The sequence below is a fragment of the Solanum lycopersicum genome, chromosome 1 (genome assembly GCF_036512215.1).
Source record: "Solanum lycopersicum chromosome 1, SLM_r2.1".
In the NCBI taxonomy this organism is placed as follows: Eukaryota; Viridiplantae; Streptophyta; class Magnoliopsida; order Solanales; family Solanaceae; genus Solanum; species Solanum lycopersicum.
The window spans coordinates 44,495,104-44,519,506 of NC_090800.1; positions in this window are offsets into that span (position 1 = coordinate 44,495,104).

Below are 24,403 nucleotides of genomic sequence, written 5' to 3' on the forward strand. Positions count from 1 at the left end.
TTTGTAATTTGATTTAACCGTCAAAAGTTACAGATCAGCACGTAATCGGTATATGTTTCCATAGATGCAATATTCTGCTTTAAGTGGCAACACATAATCATCTTATGTTGCCACCGATGCAATATTCTGTGTTAAGTAACAACACATAATTCGCATATGTTCCACACATGTAATATTCTGTTGTAAATAGAAACACATAATTGACATATGTTTTGACAGATGAAATATTCTATTGTAAGTAACAACATATAATTGACATATGTTGCCACAAATGAAATATTCTATTGTAACTAGCAACACATAATTAAATAAATCACATATTATATATAAATAACATCACATAAGTTGATTCTAAATAAGATAAGAAGATAAGGGAGTAACATCATCCTCAAATAAGAAAGAACATTCATTAAAATTCAACAATACTTCTTATAGGGCATTTAGATTTGGACTTGTAGATTTTTGTGGCCAAAGTTCCTACGTATGGAACACTTATTTTTTCTTGTTGGAAATAATTAACCAACTTCACGTCGTCTCTTATATCTCTTTCTTCCACGTTTTCTTGAATCAACATCTGGAGGAGTTATTTGTCTTTGTATCATATCCAAAGGGACAATCCAAGAATCTTCAGGTGGCATCGGGTGAATTTCTTACAATACCTCATTATGTATTTTTCCACCGAATAATATGGAGAGGATTGCTCACAAATTTGATTTCCATAATAGTCACCATATTGGGAACGAAGCGCTTTCATGGCATGTGGACAAGGTATTTTGTCCAATTTAAAAATTTTACAAGTACTAGTTCTTCCTTGTAGATCCACAGTAGCAACATCACCATGACTAGTGACACTGAACTTTTAGTTAGCGACTTTTATGAGGAAAAAATTTGTTGCCCGCGTTGACACACTTTGATATGTATTTTTCAATTGACGGAACAAATCTATTTGCAGAGGGGACCAGCTCCATAGGCCTCTGGTGATATGAAAATGCAAATCTCCTTTTTATTTCATCAAATAGAGTGACAATGGGAAATTCTCTTGCAACATCAAACATAGCAGTCACCGACTCCGCGATATTTGATGTCATAATATTATATCTACACAATAAAAAATAAAATCAAACAAAACACATAAAATAAAAATAAACTCAATTGAGATGGGACCTATTTCCCGAGCAAAATGTCCTACTCCATGTGTGGAATCATATACGTTCAAGAGGTTCAGTCACTTTTGGTACCAAATCTCTTAATTGATTGAAATGGTCATTGAACTCACATATATCGTACACCTTTGATGTTTTATAAAAATGTGACACTACTATTGAATTGTGAAAGTTATTTTGAATATTTTCCCCAAGTGTCTCATGCAACAACCATAATAAGATGTAGGGTAGATTCTTATAACCATCTTTCGAATACTTGGATGTCTATCAGAAATAATGCACAACTCATGAGTATCATCTACAAAGATTCTTATATTTTGAAAAAAAATAATCACATGAGGCATCACATTCCTTTTTCATTACATAGAAAGCCATTGGAAATATATGATTCTCAGCATCTTGTGCCACCACCGATAACAAAACTCCTCCATACTTTCCCGTCAGTTATGTGCCATCAACGGCTATTACTTTTATGATTTCTTGAAAACCAGTTATCAAAGAAACATATGATACAAAGAAGTACTGGAACCTCCCATTTTCATTGAGCAATAATGTCGTTTTGCTTCTTGGATGTGCAACTTCAAGCATATAACGGTACGCATTAAGCATTGTATACCAATTATATCACAAATAATGCACAACTCATGAGTATCATCTATAAATCTTCCAATAGCTTAAATTACAATCAAATTCTGTGCGGAGTTGATTTCATGTCTCTTGTGGATGGACCTTTACCATTGGGAAACCTATTTTCAAAGTACTTACCTATGACTTTTGTCGTGGCATGGCGGTTATGGCTTGTAAGATGCTTTGAACTACACGTATGGTACTTTTTCATAGATTTTATTGAAAAACCTGTCCCTACTTGTAAATTTCACAGCCCCCAGCCACTAGTTGCAATGGGGATATGAACATTTAAAGAGAACACATTACGATAATTAATCACTTTTTCAGTCTAAAATCTTTTTTCAAGCAAGAAAATTTCAATGAATTTGTTAGTTCTTTCTTGTTCATGAATTTCATTCCTTTATAAAAACTTGTTTCATCATCTCGAACATTTTAACACTTTATGATTCAGAATCACATGGATTGTTGACGCCAACCATAGGTGTAGGAGGAATGTTTCTCTCAAGGGCCGACCCTTCACCTTCACCTATTTCAATTTCATCATCAGGATTATTCATGTCTGCAAGATCAAATTCATCATTTAACATATCTTGTTTTCCCATCTACATTATGATCCTCCTCGATAGGATTTTTGTCCATGTAAACTCTTAATCTGGGCGGTTTCTCTACTCTTCCCAAATAAACAAACAAACCAGGTTGATCAGTTATTCTAAAAGGTAAGACCTTCTCATTATGAAAAATAATGGGGAATGTAACTCATGAAGAGATCTTTAAGTTGACAATTTTATTCAGACTTTTGCACGATTAAATGGAACAAATCATCATACAAAATATTTCTTTCGACACACATCCCTACTAACTAGGATCCTCCTTTATTACTATACTTCCAATGCCAAATGAATCGATTTTTATTCTCGACCAATTAACCACGACAATTAGTTCCTAAAAATAATAACTCCATTTATTGTACCTAAGGAGATTAATTAAAAAACAATTAGTAATTATGAAGAATAAGTATATGTTGCAACATATGACTATTTTGTGGTGAGATATAAGTCATATGTTGGTACATATGATTGTTCTGTCGTGACAAATTAATCACATGTGGCAACATGTTGATGCTATACGTTGCAACATATGACTTTTCTTTTGTGAAATGTAAGTCATATGTTGCTACATATAACTATTCTATTGTGATTGAAATAATCTTTCTGTTGGTACATATAACATAAACATGTTACCACATGTGATTTATTTTTCATAACAGAACCGTCATATGTAGCAACATATAACTATTCTGTTGCGATTGAAATAAGATTCCTGTTGCTACATGTGGCTATAATATGTTACAATAGTCAATTGTTTTAACATATATAGCCATATGTTGGAAAGGCAAATGCAAATTATTGAAAAAATTACAAGTACCCAGATCAGAGTATAATGAATGACTTCAAATAACTATTAATTTTACTTAATAGAATAATGGTGTGGTGTGTGACCCAATCACTTATGAACTAATTCCAATTGATACAGAACAAAATCTGGTCCACTAATTAGAGATTAGTTAAATATGATTCAATAAGTAGAAACGAAGATGAATAAAGCTGAAGCACTAGAATCTAAGACCAACTACGTACGAAAAGAAGAAGAAGATGATGAAGAGAGCGGTAAGAAAGGAAAGCAAGCAAGCAAAGACGAGAGAAGAAGAAGAAGAAGAAGAAGAAGAAGAAGAAGAAGAAGAAGAGAAGAAGAAGAGGAGGAGGAGGAGGAGAAGGAGGACGTGTACGAGGAGAATGAGGACGAGGCGGAGGAATACGACGACTGGAAGCGGGGGAAGATATTTTATTTCCCCTTTTGGCTCGATGATTGCTTCCCTTTCCCACCAAAATTGGTTAAATTAGGTTTGGTTTAGAAAACTAACCCTTTTACCCCTCATTTAATTCCCACCAAAATTGGTTAAATTAGGTTTTAGTCAATTAAATTTTTTACCCCTCATTTAATTCAGTTGACAAAACTGTCAAATTATAAACTTGAGGGTAACTCCACAATCTTTAATCATTAATAACATAATTGTAACCTATAGTCAATACTTAAGACTAACGTCACTGCCCCTTTATTTTGAAACCTTAATGTCAACTTCTTCAAAAATTCACCACTTAGTGTAACGTTCAATATTTTTTTGCAATGAAGGTAATAAAATTGAGGGGGGAGAATTGTGATGAACTAGATTACCGAACACGTGCAATCAAATTACTAATTAATTGTAATTATCTAAATCAAATATCAAAATTAACAGATCTAAGAATATTAACTAATATGAGTTTAATTGAGAGATATATGTCAAGATTAGGGCGTACGTGGTCGGATTGGTTTGGAGTATTCAAATATCAAATCAAATCATTTATGTCAAATTTTTAAAGTTATAAATTAAATCAAACCAATAAAAGTCGTGTTATTCAACCTCGGTTTTTTTTTCAAAATCCTATGTTAAAGTATTCATACAAACATATTATTTACTTGTATTTCAAATATTTCTGTAGTCCTACCAAAATACAACTACCTAAGGTAGTAAATAAAAAAACTAACACAAAATATGATAAGATTAATGACACTAAAATATCAAACAAAAATTGCAAATTAACAAGTTATAATGAAAATGATCATAATTTTAAGGTACTAAATAATGGTAAATTAAGTTTAATAAGTATTAGTCACCTACTAAATAATAAAGGAATTTAAAATTAGATTATGTATTTTAATTGTCTAAACCAATTTAAAAATAAAGAAAAATAATCCAATAGAATTGTCATTCTTAGTGTTGAATTAATTTTCTTTTTGCATTAGTATTAATTTGGTTTTGATTTAAGCTTTATTATAACTAACAACATTGTGGACAATAGTATTTATTGGACCATTCAGAAATCTAAGTTTCAAACTTGAAACAATATACTAAAAGATACAAAGTATGAGAAAGTGTAATAAATATTTTAAAATGTTAGAAAGTATTTGTATCATAGGGAATGTCTATCATGTGGAATCTTTTTAGGATATGGTTAAGAGTCCTACTTGGGGACTAAGTTAGATTTTCCCTATAAATAGACATGTTCTCTTCAATGTAAAATCATCCCTCAAGAGAAATAATAAGTCTTTTCTTCTCTCAATTTTCTTCTTTTTATTCTATAGTTTCATAACACGTTATCAGCACGAGACTCTACTTTCTCAAAAAGTGAAGGTTAGATTTGAAGAATTAATAAGGTATTATTTATTTTTTTGTTTTTTAATATTAATGATTAATCTTACGAAATTACAGTTCACTGTCCTTCAAAGTTCGGGTAGTAACTGCCTCTCATGGGTGTTGGATGTTAAAATCCACCTTGATGCAACGGGTCTTGTAAAAACCCTAAAAGAAGAAAATAAGGCATCAAAGCAAAACTATGCACGAGAAATGATATTCTTGCGTCATCATCTTGACAAGATTCTGAAAATCGAATATCTGACAGTTTTGGATCCACTTGTTTTGTGAAAAAAGCCTAAAAGAAAGATACGACCACTTAAAATGATCATACATCCAATGGTACAATATTATTGGATGCATCTAAGGCTACAAGACTTTAAGTCATTACATGAGTATAATTTTGTCATGTTTAGACTCACTTCTCAGTTGAAATTATGTGGAGAAACGGTTAGTGAGATTGATATGATGGAAAGACATTCTTTACTTTTCATGTCTCGAATATGCTCTTGCAGCAACATAATCGAGAGAAAGGCTTCAAAAAGTATTCTGAACAAATTTCTCATCTTCTTGTGGCTGAGAAAAATAATGATTTATTAATGAAAAATCAGGAGAATCAACCTACTAGATATGAACCACTTCTTGAAGTGAATAAGGCGTACGCCAACCATGCTAGTCGTGGAAAAGATCGTGGCCCTAATCGTGGACATGGACATGGATGTGATCGTGATTATGGTCAAGAACGTAATCCTTTTCCTGGTGTTAATCATTCATCAAATAAAAATCACAATCAAAAGGAGAAAAAAAAGGATGAGAAATGTGAAGCAATTAGGGAACGTTGTTTTCGATGTGGTGGAAGATGTCATTATGCATGTGATTATCGTACTCCTAAACACTTGATTGAGCTTTATCAAGAATCGCTAAAAAGAAAGAGAAAAATCATGAGGCAAATTTTATCTCTGAAAATTAAGTTGACATCATGTACTTGGATGTCATATTTCTTCGCACATCTTGAATGAAAGATGGATCACTTAATTGGTGATGGTAATGTAAACATGGAAAAGTGATATTTTTTTGGTAATAGTTATTAACAAATTTCATGTAATGATAGTTGTTTACGTGAGTATTGGTATTTTAAATTATTTTACTCATATTATTGTAGTTAATTTGTTTGTTTAATCTTAATTAGATAATATATATTTGTTCATTGATTTATTTATATGATTCTAATATGAAAGTGTTACTCAAATACTAAACTTTATCATGTGTTTGTATTATATTAGGTCTTTAACTTGGTCTACTGTTAAAAACATGCAGTTTGCTATTAACTAGGATTTATCATGCGTTTGTATTATATTAGGTCTTTTACTTAATCTAATGTTAAAAAAAATGCAATCTCTTGTTAACTAGGATTAAATAATGATTTTTATTTTATTTTTTCCGAAAAACTCATTATTGACTTAGATGAAGCAATAAAGTAAGGCATAACTTCTAACATTTAGTTATTAGTTTATTACATTGAATATATTGTACCCTTTTGACAACATTAATTTTTAATAAATATTTATTTTGTATGTCATTTTATGTGAAGATATGGATAATTCTAAAAAACATATTATCGAAATATGAAGACATTTTCTTGATTGATTCTAGTATAACACATAGGATATTCAAAAATAAGAAATATTTTTCTCATTTAAGTATGGGCAACATAAATGTTACTACAATTTTTTGTAATACTAATATATTGAGGGTTTTGGAAGAGTCATTGTAATTTTGCCCAAGGAGACTAAACTCATCATTAATAATGCTATGTTTTCTCCAAAATCAAAGAGAAACTTGTTGAGTTTCAAAGATATCCATCAGAATGGTTATCATATCCTATCAATAGATTAAATAAATCTTAAATATATTGGCATCACCAAGAATGTCTCTAGGCAGGCATGTGTTATTGAAAAGTTTCATGCTTTATCTTCTGGCTTGTATTGGACAAAATTAGTGCAATTGAGGCACATTTTATAGTAAATAAGAAGTTTACGGATTCCAATACATTTGTACTTTGGCATGATTGTCTTACATCCTGTATCTAAAATGATGGTACGAATTATAGAAAATTCAAATGGACATCCATTGAAGGACCTAAAGTTCTTTCAAATAGTGAATTTTCTTGTACTACATGTTATCAAGGCAAGTTAATTGTGAGACATCACCAACGAAAGTTGAGATTGAGTCTCATGCGTTATTGGAACGTATACATGGGACATTTATGGACTATTAACCCACCTAGTGTGTCATTTAGATACTTTATGGTTCTAATATATGCTTCTTCTAGATGGTCTCATGTGTGTCTATTGTCATCTCGTAACTTGGCAGTTGCAAAATTATTGGCACAAATAATAAGGTTAAGGAACACTTTCCTGATAATCAAATTAAGTCCATTCTCTTGATAATATTGCAGAGTTCCCCTCCCCCAATCATTTGATGATTATTGTTTAGCAACTCGGGTAAGAGTTGAACACTACGTTGCTCAGGTCCGTACTCATAATGGTCTCGCTGAGTCATCAATTAAACGCCTGCATTTAATAGCAAGACCGTTGCTTATGAAAATTAGGTTGCCCCCTTTTGTGTGGTGACATGCAATTTTTCGTATTGCAACATTTATTCGTCTCAGACCCACAAATTATAATAAGGTTTCTCCAATGCAAATGGTTATGGATCAAGAACCTAATATATTTCATCTAAGAATTTTTGTATGTGTTGTACATGTGTCTATGGCACCACCAAACCAAACTAAGATGGGCCCTCAAATAAGGTTAGGAATATATGTTGGGTTTGAGTCACCCCCCATTATTCTCTATCTTGAACCATTGACTGGAGACATATTTACTGCTCGATTTGCAGACTGTCGGTTTGATTAAACAGTTTTCCCAAAATTAGGGGAGAGAATAGTGAAATAAAACGAGAGATTTTATGGAAAAAATTATCATTGTCTCATCTTGGTCCATATTCTTTTATTTGTGAACAAGAAGTACAAAAGTTTATTCATCTGCAGAAAACTCCAAATCAAATGCTAGACACATTTAGAGATTTGAAAAAGATTACTAAATCACATATTCTTGTAGAGAATGTCACAATTCAAATTGATTTCCCTATAGGACTATCCACTAGTGTCATAACTAATGAGTCAAAAGCACGCCTAAAGTGTAGTAGACCATTGAGTTCTAAGGATCATAATCCTAGAAAAAAAAGATTAAATTCCAAGATGACACTATGAAAGAATCTCACATGGAAGTTTAAAATTTGAATAATTCATATAGAAAGAATCAATGAACTTGAAACTCATAGAAATAATGAACTATTCATTAATTTAAGAGATGTTGAAACTAATATGAATCGATCAGAAATAGTGGTTGATTATTTCTTTGCATATAATAATGCAACAAATATCATGCAAGATAATGAGGATCTTGAACCTCAATCTGTTGTAGAATGTTGATAAAGAAAATGATTGACCAAAATGGCAAGAACCAATTCAACCAAAGTTGAATTCACTTGCCAAGCGTTAAGTTTTTGGACATATAGTTCAAACACCTAATAGTAATGAATATGTTCGTTGCAGATGAATTTTTGTGCGAAAAAGAAATGAGAAAAATGAAATATAAAGGTATAAAGCATGCCTTGTGGCACAAGGATTTTCTCAAAGGACTTACGTCGATTATAAAGAGACATATCACCCATTATGGATGCAATAACATTGCTTTATCTCGTTAGCTTCACAGTCCATGAGCAACTTGAAATGCATTTGATTGATGTGGTCACAACCTACCTTTGTGGATCACTTGATAATGAGATATACATGAAAATTCCTGAAGGATTTGTTATGCCTAAATCATGTATTAAAAATCTCGAGAAATGTATTCCATTAAATTGCAAAGATCATTATATGGTTTGAAGCAATCTGGACGCATGTGGTATAACCGTCTTAGTGAGTATTTAATTAAGGAAGGTTCTACAAATAATGCAATTTTTTCATGTGTCTTTATAAAGAAAACAATATCGAAATTTGTTGTACTAGTTGTTTATGTTGATGACATAAATCTTATTGGAACTCCAATAGAGCTTCAAAAGACAGTTGATTATTTAAAAAACAAATTTGAGATGAAAGATAAAGGACAAAAGTATGTCTTGGTTCAAATTTGTAACGACCTGTTTAGTCGTTTTGAGCAGCAGATTTTATTTCTGAAAAAAAAATAGGTGGAGGATACGGACCCCACGACGGACCGTCATGGGCATGACGGACCGTCGCAGGGTCTCGTTTCAGAACACTTAGAAAATCTGAAATTTGGGTGCTGAAATCGACTCTCTGAACTCTGTGATGGACCTGCAAGACGGACCATCACAGGCACGATGAACCGTCGTGATCCACCGTTTCAAAACACTTCAACTCTTGAGATTTGGTGCAGGGAACGATTCTCTGAACGTCGTGACGGAAGTGCAGGACGGACCGTCGTAGGTACGACGGGCCGTCACAGACTCCTTAAGGAAATCGAGTCTCTGACGAACCTGTATGACGGACCGTCGCAGGCGCGACGGGCCGTCACAGGTTGCGTAATCCCAGTTGAAGTCGGAATTCTGGTTAAGTTTTAAAGGGATGTTTTTGGACTATTCCTGCTATAATTATATATTTCGTGGGTTTATATTAATAACTCAATTTCTTGGAGGATAAAAGAGGTAACCTTGAGTTAAATTGTGGGTCATTATTGTCATCTTTTACACTTAATTACATGTTAATTAGGGTAAAAGAAGGAGGGTTTGAATATGAAAAATAGAAAGAACAAAAAGAAAGAGAGAGAAGGGAATTGATAGAGAGAGACGCTCGAGAAGGGGGGAAAACACAAAGCTTTGGGAAAATTTGCTTGCTTGATCACGAATCTTCGGTGGAGGTAGGTTATGGTTTTCATGCTATTCGTAGTAAACTCTTAATAGCGAATGATATGTGTTAGTAGTATTGTAAACCCTTCTATATGCTTAATTGTATGCTTGCATGAATGATGTGATTATGTAATTATGAATAAATAAGGATGATGAAACTATTGAATCCCAAATCATGAAAAGAAACCCTAATCTACTTTGTTAATGATGATGCCTTGGTATAAAAGAAGACTTGATGAATGAAAGTAGTGAGATTAGGGGATCGGGTGCCACGTTCCGGTACCAGGATAGTATATGAGGATCGGAGTGTCACATTCCGACACCAGGATAGTATATGGATCGGGTGCCACGTTCCGGTACCAGGATAGAATATGGATCGGGTGTCACGTTCCGACACCAGGATAGAATATGGATCGGGTGCCACGTTCCGGTACCAGGATAGAATATGGATCGGGTGTCACGTTCCGACACTAGGATAGAATATGGATCGGGTGCCACGTTCCGGTACCAAGATAGTATATGAGGATCGGAGTGTCACGTTCCGACACTAGGATAGTATATTGAGGAGCGGAGTGTCACGTACCGACACGAGGGGAATAAAGATAATGAATTTTGTAAGATGTTAATATATTCAATCTAATGAACCTAATTCCCAAATGGGTATGAGGAGGAGGCGTGAGTCCTCATTGATGTGCTTGGTGTTGTAACCAAGGGTTATGTTAACTGTAAATGTTGCATGCTAAGGATATTAGTTGATTTTATGATATTGCTTAATATATATTGTTTTCTATTTTGAGTTGGCTGATGATATCTACTCAGTACCCGTGTTTTGTACTGATCCCTACTTTTATGTTTTCTTCTTTGTTATTTGTGGAGTGCAGCAAACGTGCCGTCGTCTTCAACTCAACAGTAATTCAAGCCAGTCTTTACTACACCAGAAATTCAAGGTGAGCTAATGCTTCTAGCTTGGACTGGATCTTCTTCTTCAAGTCTTGATGTCTTGAACTTCCGGCATGGACTAGCTTTTTATGTATTTTTTTTTAGCTTCTTAGAATACTCTTAGTTAGTAATTTGATCATAGATGTTCTTGTGGTGATGACTTCCAGATTTTGGGGATAATAATAGTTATTGAATTTGTTTTTATTAATGAGTTTAAGTCTTCCGCATTTTTTTATGATGATATTACATTGAAATGTTAAGGTTTAGATTGGTTGGTTCGCTCACATAGGAGGGTAAATGTGGGTGCCAGTCGCGGCCCGGTTTTGGGTCGTGGCAAAATTGATCATTTGACAAATAATATTTTTGTTCATCAATTTTCCTACACAGAAAAAGTGTTGAAAAGATCTTGTATGGATGATCTTGTATTTAATTAATACGCGTTGTACTCTTTTTCCCTTACGAGGTTTTGTCCCACTTGGTTTTTCTTTTAAGGTTTTTAATGAGGCAGCCTAGATGTTTATTAATACATATGTGTACTCTTTTCCTTCACTAGAGTTTTTCTTTTCTTAAATTTTTTTTAGTAAGGTTTTTGATGAAGCACATCATCTATGAATCAGACATTCAGGGGGAGTGTCATAAAGTATTTGTATTGTATTGAATGTCTATTATGTGGAGTCCTTTTAGGATATGGTTAAGAGTCTTACTTAGGGACCAAGTTAGATTTACCCTATAAATAGATAGGTTCTCTTCATTGTGAAATCATCTCTCTAAGAGAAATAATAAGTCTTCTCTTCTCTCTATTTTCTTATTATTATTATTATATAGTTTCATAACAAAAAAATTATATCAAAGTAAATATTTTATGTGGATTGATCTGGAGTTGATTTTTTTTAGTTAAAACTAAACCAACCCAAATATATTCGGGTTTTTTTCAATATCAAATCAAGTCAAACCAAATCACTAGTCGAGTTTTTTCGGTTTGTGGTTTGTATCAATTTTTTATTTCGGTTTTGTCCATCCCTAGTCACGATCATCGCAATATATAGTTAAACAACTTAGAATCGAAATCAAACCCAATAGTATAAAAATGATTTTTGTTGAAGATAAGCAAAGTTGATGCTATGGAGCATGTTGAACAATGTGTACACCTTTTATAGAGTTAGAGTCACACTAGAATTGGACTACTAAATACTAAATAGTTGTGACTAGGTTGTTGTATCTTCTACTAGCTTAAGTTAGTAGTAGTAGTAGTAGTACGCCTAGTGTAATGTCCCATTTCTTATGAATTTACTTTAGATTGTGAAATAACTATTTTTCCCTTTTCCATAGTGTTTTCATGCTCAATTTGTATTTCGAGAATGGTTGGTGTGGTCCCGAATGCGATCGAGCGTATTTTTGGTGATTTGACCTCTCTTGAGTTGAGATCATGATAGGCTTGACTTTAGTCAACATTTTGAGTTCTGAGCATATGATGAAAATTTGTCAGTTTCGTCGCATCTGAAGCATCGATTGTGACCTAATAAGGTGGTTAGTAAGGTTTCTAAGGCCATCGATGAGTTTTGAGTGTTTGGGTGAGAAATTGAGTTTTAAGACTTAAGAGAGTCTGGGAGGGTAATTCCATAATATAAAACTATTTTTTAAAATCCAAAGATGTATGCAATAATTATAACATCGAAATCAAAAAATCAATTAGAAAAGATGTATGCAATAATTATAAGATATAATTACACAACTCAGAGTCGAAGTCAAATCCTACAGAATAAGAATGATTTTAATCCAACTATTATAAAGTTCACTATTTGTTTGCAATCAAGCTAAATAAAATTCAGGGGGAGAGAGTTTTTGATGACGTAGATCATCGAACATGTGCAATCAAATTACTTGTAATAATCTAAATAAAAAATCAAAGTTAATGGGCCTAAGAATATTTCAGTATGAGTTTAATTGAGATAATCGAGACATTGGTCATGATCATCGCAATATATAGTTATTTAAATTATTGAAATCAAACCCAATAGCGTAAAAATTATTTTTGTTGAAGATAAAGAAAAATGATAACGTGGAATAGGTGAAACAATTGTACAACTGTTAACTGCTATAGAGTTAGAGTCATACTACTTTTTAAAGAAAATCATTGAATTGATAGGAAGTGAACTTGATCCCATTATCAGACGTTAAGATTTTTATCAAAGAGCTACATTGGTTTTCAATAGTTCTTTCAAGCCTTTGAAGCACAACAAATTCTTCAGATTTATGTTTTAGATAGTAACCCCAAATAATCTCGTGAGGTCATTAATAATAAGAGAAAATATTTGTTGTTGCTATAAGGAGTGCTCATAGGTCCGCACACATCAATGTGTATTAGTTGAAACTTTTCAGTAGCTTACAAGGCTTGATTAATAGAAAACGGTGATTGACTTAGCTTTTCAATTTGACAAAAAAACCCCGCATACATTAGAGTTTTGATTTTTGGAATACACATCTGCCACATGTTCCTTATTTTGTATCAATTTTAAAGATTTATAATTGATGTAACGAAACCTTTAATGCCAGATTTATTTTGTCTTGTATCATTATTAGTATAGGTGGAAGATTCAAAATTCAAAGTTGAATTACCATTTTGCCATACACTAATTAATATATTATAAATTTCTAATTTTCTAATATTCGATAGTAATTAAATGTCCCTCAATAATTAATGACCACTTTATCCTTCACTTGATTAACATTTATCAATATTCATCTAATAACTTATATTTATAAAATTAAATTATTACAAAATAAAAATATTTCAATGGCCAATAAATTAATTATAGAGCTTTTCTAGGAATATGAAAGGTTATTTTAAAACAACCAAACAATTTAATATGATTTATCTATATGAAAAGATTCATGTTCTTCAAAAAAAGATTATTAATTTTCCATGAATCTATATCATTGTTTGTACTTATCTAACTCACGACTTTACAAAATTTCTTATATAATTGAGTTATTCCTACATTTCCTATCTATAAATATAAATGATATTAGAGTGAATAAAATCAAGAGATATACAAGCTTTGTGAAGTATTTTGGGATAAAATATTTTAAGAAAATTTTTAAAAGACTATGAGGCGGTCATTCAAACTTATTTAGGATTGAACAAAACATTCCTTCACTTTGTTGGTAGAAGAACAAAGGTGAATGCCTTCATATTCTCAAAGGAGACATTATCATGAAAAAATATTACTTATTTTTTATTTTTTTTATTTTAATTGTATAATTTTTGTTCTTCAGGTGTAAAATAAAGCGGCATTCATAAGATCATGACACTGCCAATATACTCCTGCCATGAAGGAGACATCATTGTACATAAAACAATAGGTATGTTTTATTTTTTGATTTTATTATATAGTTTCTCTTATTTTAAATGTAAAATAAAGGGTCATGCATAACATCATGGCAATACTAATGTACTTTTGCAATGTAATTTTAACTTTTAATAATGTAATTTCTTGTTCTTTTTTGTGATAACATTATTGTACTATATAATTGATGATAAAAGTTATTTAATTTGTTTTACGGTTTTGTTATTCATATATGTTGAGTTGATTTTTAAAGGGTGTGTAAGAGTGTAGTGTATTATATTTTTTTAATATACTTTTGTTAATTAATATCTTTAAGGAAAGTGTAAGATAGAAACAACAAATAATTTGAGGTATAAAATGTAACGTTTAATGAGATTACTAATAAATTATTCCATTCACGGATGAAGTCATGATATGATTTCTTCATTTATATTTATGTTCTTTCTTTTATCTTATTTTGTGAAATGTAAATTAAAATTTAAAATTTCCATACATTTTTACATCCAAGTTTTCACTAATCATTCTATATTCAAAGCTAATCTTTTAAAAATATTTCATTATATAGGATTTTATGTTTGATTTTCCTTTATAATGAAAAAAATCAATATTCAAGGTTAATTGCACCCTTCATTTATATTTTAACTTTATTAATAATCATTGTCTTTTCATTTTTTTGTCATTTCCTCTAAACTTAGTATTGCTAATGATTCATATGTTAGATAATAATATACATCTCTTATGTTATTGTCACGACCCAAACCGGGTTGCGACTGGCACCCACACTTACCCTCCTATGTGAGCGATCCAACCAATCTAACCTTAACATTTCAATATAATATCAACAGAAAGTAATGCGGAAGACTTAAACTCATTAAATAAAGACCAATTCATTAACTTCTAAAATTCAACATCTATTATTCCCCAAAATCTGGAAGTCATCATCACAAGAACCTCTACGATCAAACGACTAAACTAAGAGTATTCTAAAAGCTAAAAATACATAAGAAGCTAGTCCATGCCGGAAGTTCAAGGCATCAAGACTTGAAGAAGAAGATCCAGTCCAAGCTAGAAGCATTAGCTCACCCTGGATTTCCGATGTAGTAAGACTGGCTTGAATTACTGTTGAGTTGAAGACGATGGCACGTTTGCTGCACTCCACAAATAAACAAGAAGAGAACATAAAAGTAGGGGTCAGTACAAAACACGGGTACTGAGTAGATATCATCGACCAACTCAAAATAGAAATCAATATATATCAAGTAATATCATAAAATCAACTATGATACTCAAAATGTAGCAACAACAAATACTATATCATTAACAATTACCATCAAGTTCACACATGAGGACTCAAGCCTCGATATCATACTCATTTGGGAATCATGTTCATTAGATTGAGTATATTAACATCTTTCAAGATTCGTTATCTTTATTTCTCTTGTGTCGGTATGTGACACTCCGCTCCCTCAATATTCATTAATCCTCTTGTGTCGGTACGTGACACTCCGATCCCCTAAATCTATGTGTCGGTTCGTGACACCCGATCCCTAAATCTATGTGTCGGATCGTGACACCCGATCCCCTAATTCTATGTGTCGGTTTGTGACACCCGATCCCCTAATACTACGTGTCGGTTCGTGACACCCGATCCCCTAATTCTACGTGTCGGTTCGTGACACCCGATCCCCTAATACTACGTGTCGGTTCGTGACACCCGATCCCCTAATTCTACGTGTCGGTTCATGACACCTGATCCCCTAAATCTACGTGTCGGTTCGTGACACCCGATCCCCTAATACTACGTGTCGGTTTGTGACACCCGATCCCCTAATCTCCTTCCATCAATTCATCAAGCCTTCTTTCTTACCAAGGCCTCATCAATCTCATTACTTTAGTTCATCAAGACTTCTCCCTTACCAAGGCATCATCATTAAAAAGAGATTAGGTTTTTATCAAGATTTGGGATTCAATAACTTCATCATGCTTAATATAATCACCTTTATATAATCACGTTCATGCATGCATACAATTAAGCACATAGCAGGGTTTACAATACTACCAATACATATTATTCTCTATTAAGAGTTCACTATGAAAGCATGAAAACCATAACCTACCTCCACCGAAGATTCGTGATCAAGCAAGTGATTTCCCAAGCTTTGTGTTTTTTCCTCTCGTTCGATCCTCTTCCTCGTTCGACTTTCTCTCTCTTTCTCTTGTTCTTTCTGTTTTCTTTATTCAAACCCTCTTTATTTTACCCTAATTAGTATATAATTAAGAATAAAAGATGACAATAATAACGCACTAATTAACTTAAGGTTACCTCTTTTAACCCCCAAGTAATTAGACTTACTAACATTAACCCACAAATCTTATAATTAAAGCAGGAATAGTCAAAAACGTCCCTTAAAACGTATAAAGAAATCTGACCCGGACTGGGATTGCGCAACCTCTGACGGGCCATCGTGCCAGTGACGGTCCGTCCTGCAGGTCGTCGCAAAGTTCAGAGACCCAAATTTCCACGAAGGGTCTATGACGGTCCGTCACGCCTGTGACGGTCCGTCCTTCCATTTCGTTACGAAGTTCAGAGAGTCAATTTCAGTACCCAATTGTCAGTTTGTCTAAGTGTTTTGAAATGAGACCCTGCGACGGTCCGTCGTGCCCATGACGGTCCGTCGTGGGGTCCGTCGCCTCAGCCTGTTTTTTCAGAAATAAAACCTGCTGCTCAAAACGACTAAACAGGTCGTTACAATAGATACCAATTTACCCATCGTTCGTCCCCGAATGATCACAAGAAGGAAAACAAGGTCGAAAAGGAGTACCTGAATCTGTAAACAGATATGGGTATTTTTCTCGCATATCCGCCTCCTTCTCCCAAGTGGCTTCTTCAACGGGTCGATTTTTCCATTGAACTTTGATGGCTGCAATCTCCCTTGATCTCAACTTGCGAATTTCTCTATCTAGAATGGCAACAGGTTCCTCCTCATAAGACAAATTCGCATCAAGCAAAACTGAATCCCAACGGATAATGTAATTTCCATCCCCATGATATCTTTTCAACATAGACACATGGAATACCGGATGCACTCCGGACAGCCCTGGAGGACAGGCTAACTCATAAGCCACCTCCCCTACTCGCTTAAGTACTTCAAATGGACCAATATACCTTGGGCTAAGTTTACCTCGCTTACCAAATCGCATCACCCCTTTCATTGGCGAAACCTTCAACAAGACTTGTTCACCTTCCATGAATTCTAAGTCTCTAACCTTTCGATCTGCATATTCTTTTTGTCTACTTTGCGCCGCTAGAAGCTTTTCTTGAATAGACTTCACTTTCTCTATCGAATCCCTCAAAAGGTCAGTACCCCAAGGTCTAACCTCGAATGCATCTAACCAACCAATGGGAGACCTACTTCTCCTCCCATACAATGCTTCAAATGGGGCCATATCAATACTTGAGTGATAGCTATTATTGTATGAAAACTCCGCTAAGGGTAGGAAGTTATCCCAATGGCCACCAAACTCTATCATACATGCACGAAGCATATACTCCAACACTTGAATCGTCCTTTCAGACTGACCATCGGTCTGAGGATGGAACGCAGTACTAAGGTCCAACCTAGTACTCAATTCCGCATGCAATGTTTTCCAAAACGTAGAATTAAACTGTGTACCTCTATCTGATATGATGGATAGTGGAACCCCATGCAATCGAACGATTTCTGAGATATAGATCTTGGTTAACTTCTCTGCATTGTAAGTCACCTTTACCGGAATGAAATGAGCAGATTAGTTAACCTATCAACAATCACCCAAATGGAGTCATACTTACCCATTGTCCTTGGAAGACCAACCACAAAGTCCATTGCAATTCTTTCCCACTTCCATTCCGGAATGGGCATTCTCTAAAGTGTTCCTCCGGGCCTTTGGTGTTCATACTTGACTTGTTGACAGTTTGGACACTTGGCAATAAAGTCAACAATATCACGCTTCATTCTACTCCACCAAAAGTGTTGTTTTAGGTCACGATACATCTTGGTTGCACCCGGATGTATAGAATACCTTGAACTATGAGCCTCTATCAGAATAGTGTTGATCAAATCATCGACGCGAGGTACACATACCGTTCCCTTGATTCTCAAAACACCTTCCTCATCGATTTGTGCTTTCTTAGCCTCCCATCGCAATACTTTATCTTTGATTCGCCTTAGTTTCTCATCATCAAACTGTTTTCCCTTAATCTTGTAAAGAAAGGAAGATCTTGCCTCCACAGAAGCCAACAATCCTCCCTTCTCATTTACTTCTAATCTCATCAAGTCATTAGCTAGAGCCTGAACCTCTCTAGCCAATGGGCGTCGAGAAGCTTGCAAGTGAGCTAGACTTCCCATGCTTCCCACCTTTCTACTTAAAGCATCCGCTACAACATTCGCTTTTCCCGGATGATACAAGATAGTGATATCGTAGTCCTTTAGTAGCTCCATCCATCTCCGTTGCCTCAAGTTCAAATCTTTCTGAGTAAAGACATACTGTAGGCTACGATGATCCGTATAGATCTCACACTTAACCCCATATAAATAGTGTCTCCATTGCTTTAATGCAAACACCTCCGCAGCCAATTCCAAATCGTGGGTCGGATAGTTACGTTCATGCACCTTTAGTTGCCTTGAAGCATAAGCAATCACACTCTTCTCTTGCATTAGTACTGCACCCAGACCAGAATAGGATGCATCACAATAAACAATGAAGTTCTTACCCTCTACTAGCAAGGTAAGGATAGGTGCGGTAGTCAACAATGTCTTGAGCTTCTGAAAGCTTTCCTCACATTCGTCCGACCATACAAATGGAACATTCTGCTTAGTCAAGTTCGTCAATTGGGAAGCAATAGAAGAGAATCCCTTGACAAATCGACGGTAGTAGCTAGCTAACCCAACAAAGCTCCTTATTTCTGACACATTAGTAGGTCTTACCCAATTCTTCACTGTCTCAATCTTAGAAGGATCCACCATCACTCCATCCTTAGAAACTACGTGCCCCAAGAAGGACACTGCATCTAGCCAAAACTCACACTTAGAGAACTTGGCATAAAGCTTTTTCTCCCTCAACATTTCCAATACCATTCTCAAATGCTCTTCATGTTCCTTCTTGCTCTTTGAGTATACCAATATATCATCAATAAATACGATCACGAAGAGGTCCAAATATGGCTTAAAAATCCCGTTCATCAAGCTCATGAACGCAGCAAGGGCATTCGTAAGACCAAAAGACATTACTACAAATTCGTAATGCCCATACCTCGTTTGATAAGCAGTCTTTGGCACATCCGTTGCCCGTATTTTCAATTGATGATAACCGGATCTCAAGTCAATCTTAGAGAAGACACAAGCACCTTGTAACTGATCGAACAAGTCATCAATGCGGGGAAGAGGATACTTGTTCTTTATGGTTACCTTGTTTAGTTGTCTGTAGTCTATACACATTCGAAAACTCCCATCCTTCTTCTTTACAAACAAAACCGGAGCACACCAAGGAGATGCACTTGGTCTAATAAAGCCTTTGTTTAACAACTCTTGAAGTTGGGCTTTTAACTGTCTTAAATCCGCGGGAGCCATTCTATAAGGGGGTATCGAAATGGGGAGAGTACCCGGTTCAAGGTCAATGCAAAAATCAATATCCCTATCTGGTGGCATACTAGGAAGATCTGCAGGGAACACATCCAGAAACTCACGGACCACCGAAACCGACTTAATCGAAGGTACTTGGGTAGTGTCATCCTTGAGATGTGCCAAGAAAGCTAAACACCCTTTACTAACCATTTTCTTAGCACGAAGAAGGGAGATGATACGCACCGGATTGGAAGTGTAGTCACCCTCCCAAACTAACGGATCTGTCCCAGGCTTGGCTAACGTCATCGTTTTAGCATTACAATCCAAAATCGCAACTTGCGGAGAAAGCCAAGTCATACCCAGAATTACATCAAAATCATCCATTTCTAAGATAACCAAATCTACATAAGTGTTGCTCCCCACAAAATTCACCAAACAAGACCTATACACCTTTTCAACTACCACAGACTCACCCACCGGAGTAGAAACACGAATAGGCATATCAAGTAATTCACAATGTAAATTTAGACCATTAGCAAATGAGGAAGATACATAAGAAAATGTGGATCCGGGATCAAACAATACAGAAGCCATGCAATCACAAACCAGAAGATTACCTGTGATGACAGCATCAGATGCCTCCGCTTCAGACCGCCCAGGGAAAGCGTAACAATGGGCCCTATCGTTCATCTGTCCGTTGCCCTTACCATGTTGTGATGTAGTGGATCCAGTTTACCCATCACCTCGGCCGTTTTGGTGACCACCATTACCTCGACCACCACGTCCTCCAGAATGACGGCCTCTACCATGACCACCTCTACCTCTAGCCATTGGGGGTCTATAACTCTGTTTTGGACAATTTCTCCTAATATGCCCAGTCTCCCCACACCCATAACACTCTCTGGAGCCAAGCATAGGTCTCTCAGAGAAGTGTTGACCGGTCTGAGGTGGACCCCCAACTACAGTCTGTAGTGAAGACTGAATGGGTCGAACTAAGTAACCTACGCAACGTTGTCCTCTAGAGTAAGAACCATTAAACTCGCCTCCCTTTTGAAACCTTTTTGATGTCGATGTCGTGGTGAAGTCATCTGGCTTCACTCCTTCCACCTCTATCACGAAGTCTACCACCTCTTGTAAGGATTTTGCCGTAGCCGCTACCTGTAAGGCTGAAATCCGCAACTCTGACCTCAACCCCTTCACAAAACGGCGAATCCGCTCTTGTGGACTGAAACATAGTTGGGTGGCATACCGGGATAATGCACGAAACTTAGCCTCATATGCATTGACCGACATCCTACCTTGCTCTAGGCTCAAGAACTCATCCCTTTTCCTATCCCTCAAAGTTCGGGGGATATACTTCTCCATAAACAAGCTAGAGAATGAGGCCCAAGTCATAGGTGGTGCCTCTGTTGGTTGACACTCAATATGTGACCGCCACCACATTTTGGCGTTCCCTTGAAACTGATAAGTCACAAACTCCACACCAAACCGCTCTACTATACTCATCTTGTGTAGTAGCTCGTGACTGTCAACCAGAAAATCATAAGCATCCTCCGATTCAGCACCCTTGAAGACCGGAGGTTTCAATTTCAAGAACTTACTGAAAAGTTCATGCAGATCATTTGTCATTATAGGCCCAGTAGTCAGACTTGGAAACGTGCCTATGTCCAATAAGGCATCCATACGAGGAGCCATAGTTGCTGCATGTTGTACCTCTGAAACCGGAGATGTTGGTGCAGAAAACACTGGAGGGGCCTGTCCCTGATCAGATAACCTGCTAAGATAAGCCAGAACCTGATTGATCATCTCTGGGGTAGGTTGGGGTGGCATTTCCTCATTCTGCACTTGTTCATTCTCCCCATCATCCCCTTCTCTTACTACTTCATTAGTCGGTGGAGGAGTCACCGCCCTAGTATCAGATGGGTTAGGTGCTCGTCCTCTTCCTCTAGAGGACGTCCTCCCACGACCTCTACCACGGCCTCTTGCCGTTGCTCTTCCTCGAGCCACAGCCCCAGTGGCTGGCTCAGACGCTTCTTGTCTTGCCGATGTTGGTGTTGGCGCAGTTGTTACTCTAGTTCTAACAATCTACGAAAGAGAGTGAAGATGGTCAGATACCAATTTGTATCACCTAGATACCAATTGGATTCAAGTAGTAGCACGAAAGAAAGAAGGAAAGAATGGAATTTTCCTAAAGTCTTATAGCCTCTCAAATAAAAGTAAAGGCGTCCCCCTACCGTTCCTTAAGACTCTACTAGACTCGTTCTTGTTTGATGAGACCAACAAACCTAATGCTCTGATACCAAGTTTGTCACGACCCAAACCGGGTTGCGACTGGCACCCACACTTACCCTCCTATGTGAGCGAACCAACCAATCTAACCTTAACATTTCAATATAATATCAACAGAAAGTAATGCGGAAGACTTAAACTCATTAAATAAAGACCAATTCATTAACTTCTAAAATTCAACATCTATTATTCTCCAAAATCTGGAAGTCATCATCACAAGAACATCTACGATCAAACGACTAAACTAAGAGTATTCTAAAAGTTAAAAATACATAAGAAGCTAGTCCAAGCCGGAAGTTCAAGGCATCAAGACTTGAAGAAGAAGATCCACTCCAAGCTAGAAGCATTAGCTCACCCTGGATTTCCGATGTAGTAAGACTGGCTTGAATTACTGTTGAGTTGAAGACGATGGCACGTTTGCTGCACTCCACAAATAAACAAGAAGAGAACATAAAAGTAGGGGTCAGTACAAAACACGGGTACTGAGTAGATATCATCGGCCAACTCAAAATAGAAATCAATATATATCAAGTAATATCATAAAATCAACTATGATACTCAACATGTAGCAACAACAAATACTATATGGTTAACAATTACCATCAAGTTCACACATGAGGACTCAAGCCTCGATACCATACTCATTTGGGAATCATGTTCATTAGATTGAGTATATTAACATCTTTCAAGATTCGTTATCTTTATTTCTCTTGTGTCGGTACGTGACACTCCGCTCCCTCAATATTCATTAATCCTCTTGTGTCGGTACGTGACACTCCGATCCCCTAAATCTATGTGTCGGTTCGTGACACCCGATCCCCTAAATCTATGTGTCGGTTCGTGACACCCGATCCCCTAATTCTAAGTGTCGGTTCGTGACACCCGATCCCCTAATACTACGTGTCGGTTCGTGACACCCGATCCCCTAATTCTACGTATCGGTTCGTGACACCCGATCCCCTAATACTACGTGTCAGTTCGTAACACCCGATCCCCTAATTCTACGTGTCGGTTCGTGACACCCGATCCCCTAAATCTACGTGTCGGTTCGTGACACCCGATCCCCTAATACTACATGTCGATTCGTGACACCCGATCCCCTAATCTCCTTCCATCAATTCATCAAGCCTTCTTTCTTACCAAGGCCTCATCAATCTCATTACTTTAGTTCTTCAAGCCTTCTCCCTTACCAAGGCATCATCATTAAAAAGAGATTAGGTTTTTATCAAGATTTGGGATTCAATAACTTCATCATGCTTAATATAATCACCTTTATGTAATCACGTTCATGCATGCATACAATTAAGCACATAGCAGGGTTTATAATACTACCAATACATATCATTCTCTATTAAGAGTTCACTATGAAAGCATGAAAACCATAACCTACCTCCACCGAAGATTCGTGATCAAGCAAGTGATTTCCCAAGCTTTGTGTTTTTTCTCTCGTTCGATCCTCTTCCTCGTTCGACTTTCTCTCTCTTTCTCTTGTTCTTTCTGTTTTCTTTATTCAAACCCTCTTTCTTTTACCCTAATTAGTATATAATTAAGAATAAAAGATGACAATAATAACGCACTAATTAACTTAAGGTTACCTCTTTTAACCCCCAAGTAATTAGACTTATTAACATTAACCCACAAATCTTATAATTAAAGCAGGAATAGTCAAAAACGTCCCTTAAAACGTATAAAGAAATTTGACCCGGACTGGGATTGCGCAACCTATGATGGGCCGTCGTGCCTGCGACGGTCCGTCCTGCAGGTCGTCGCAAAGTTCAGAGACCCAAATTTCCACCAAGGGTTTGTGACGGTCCGTCACGCCTGTGACGGTCCGTCACGCCTGTGACGGTCCGTCCGGCCATTTCATTACGAAGTTCAGAGAGTCGATTTTCAGTATCCAATTTTCAGTTTTGAAACGAGACCCTGCGACGGTCCGTCGTGCCCATGACGGTCCATCGTGGGGTCCGTCGCCTCAGCCTATTTTTTTCAGAAATAAAATCTGTTGCTCAAAACGACTAAACAGGTTGTTACAAAACATTTTAAAATAAGTATTTGCATCTCTCTTTTAGCTCAGTGAGAGACAATGCTATGATATTTTAATTTGTTACATTGATATGAAAGAGTAGATCTCAAATATTTGAACTTTTCTTGTAAAATGGAATAATATTCTGATAATTTAATTGTAAGATGATTTTCTATATTTTAGTTATTTATGACATTTTATGTCAGTTTTAGATAGGATACACGTGTGTTGCACGTGTCCAGAAACTA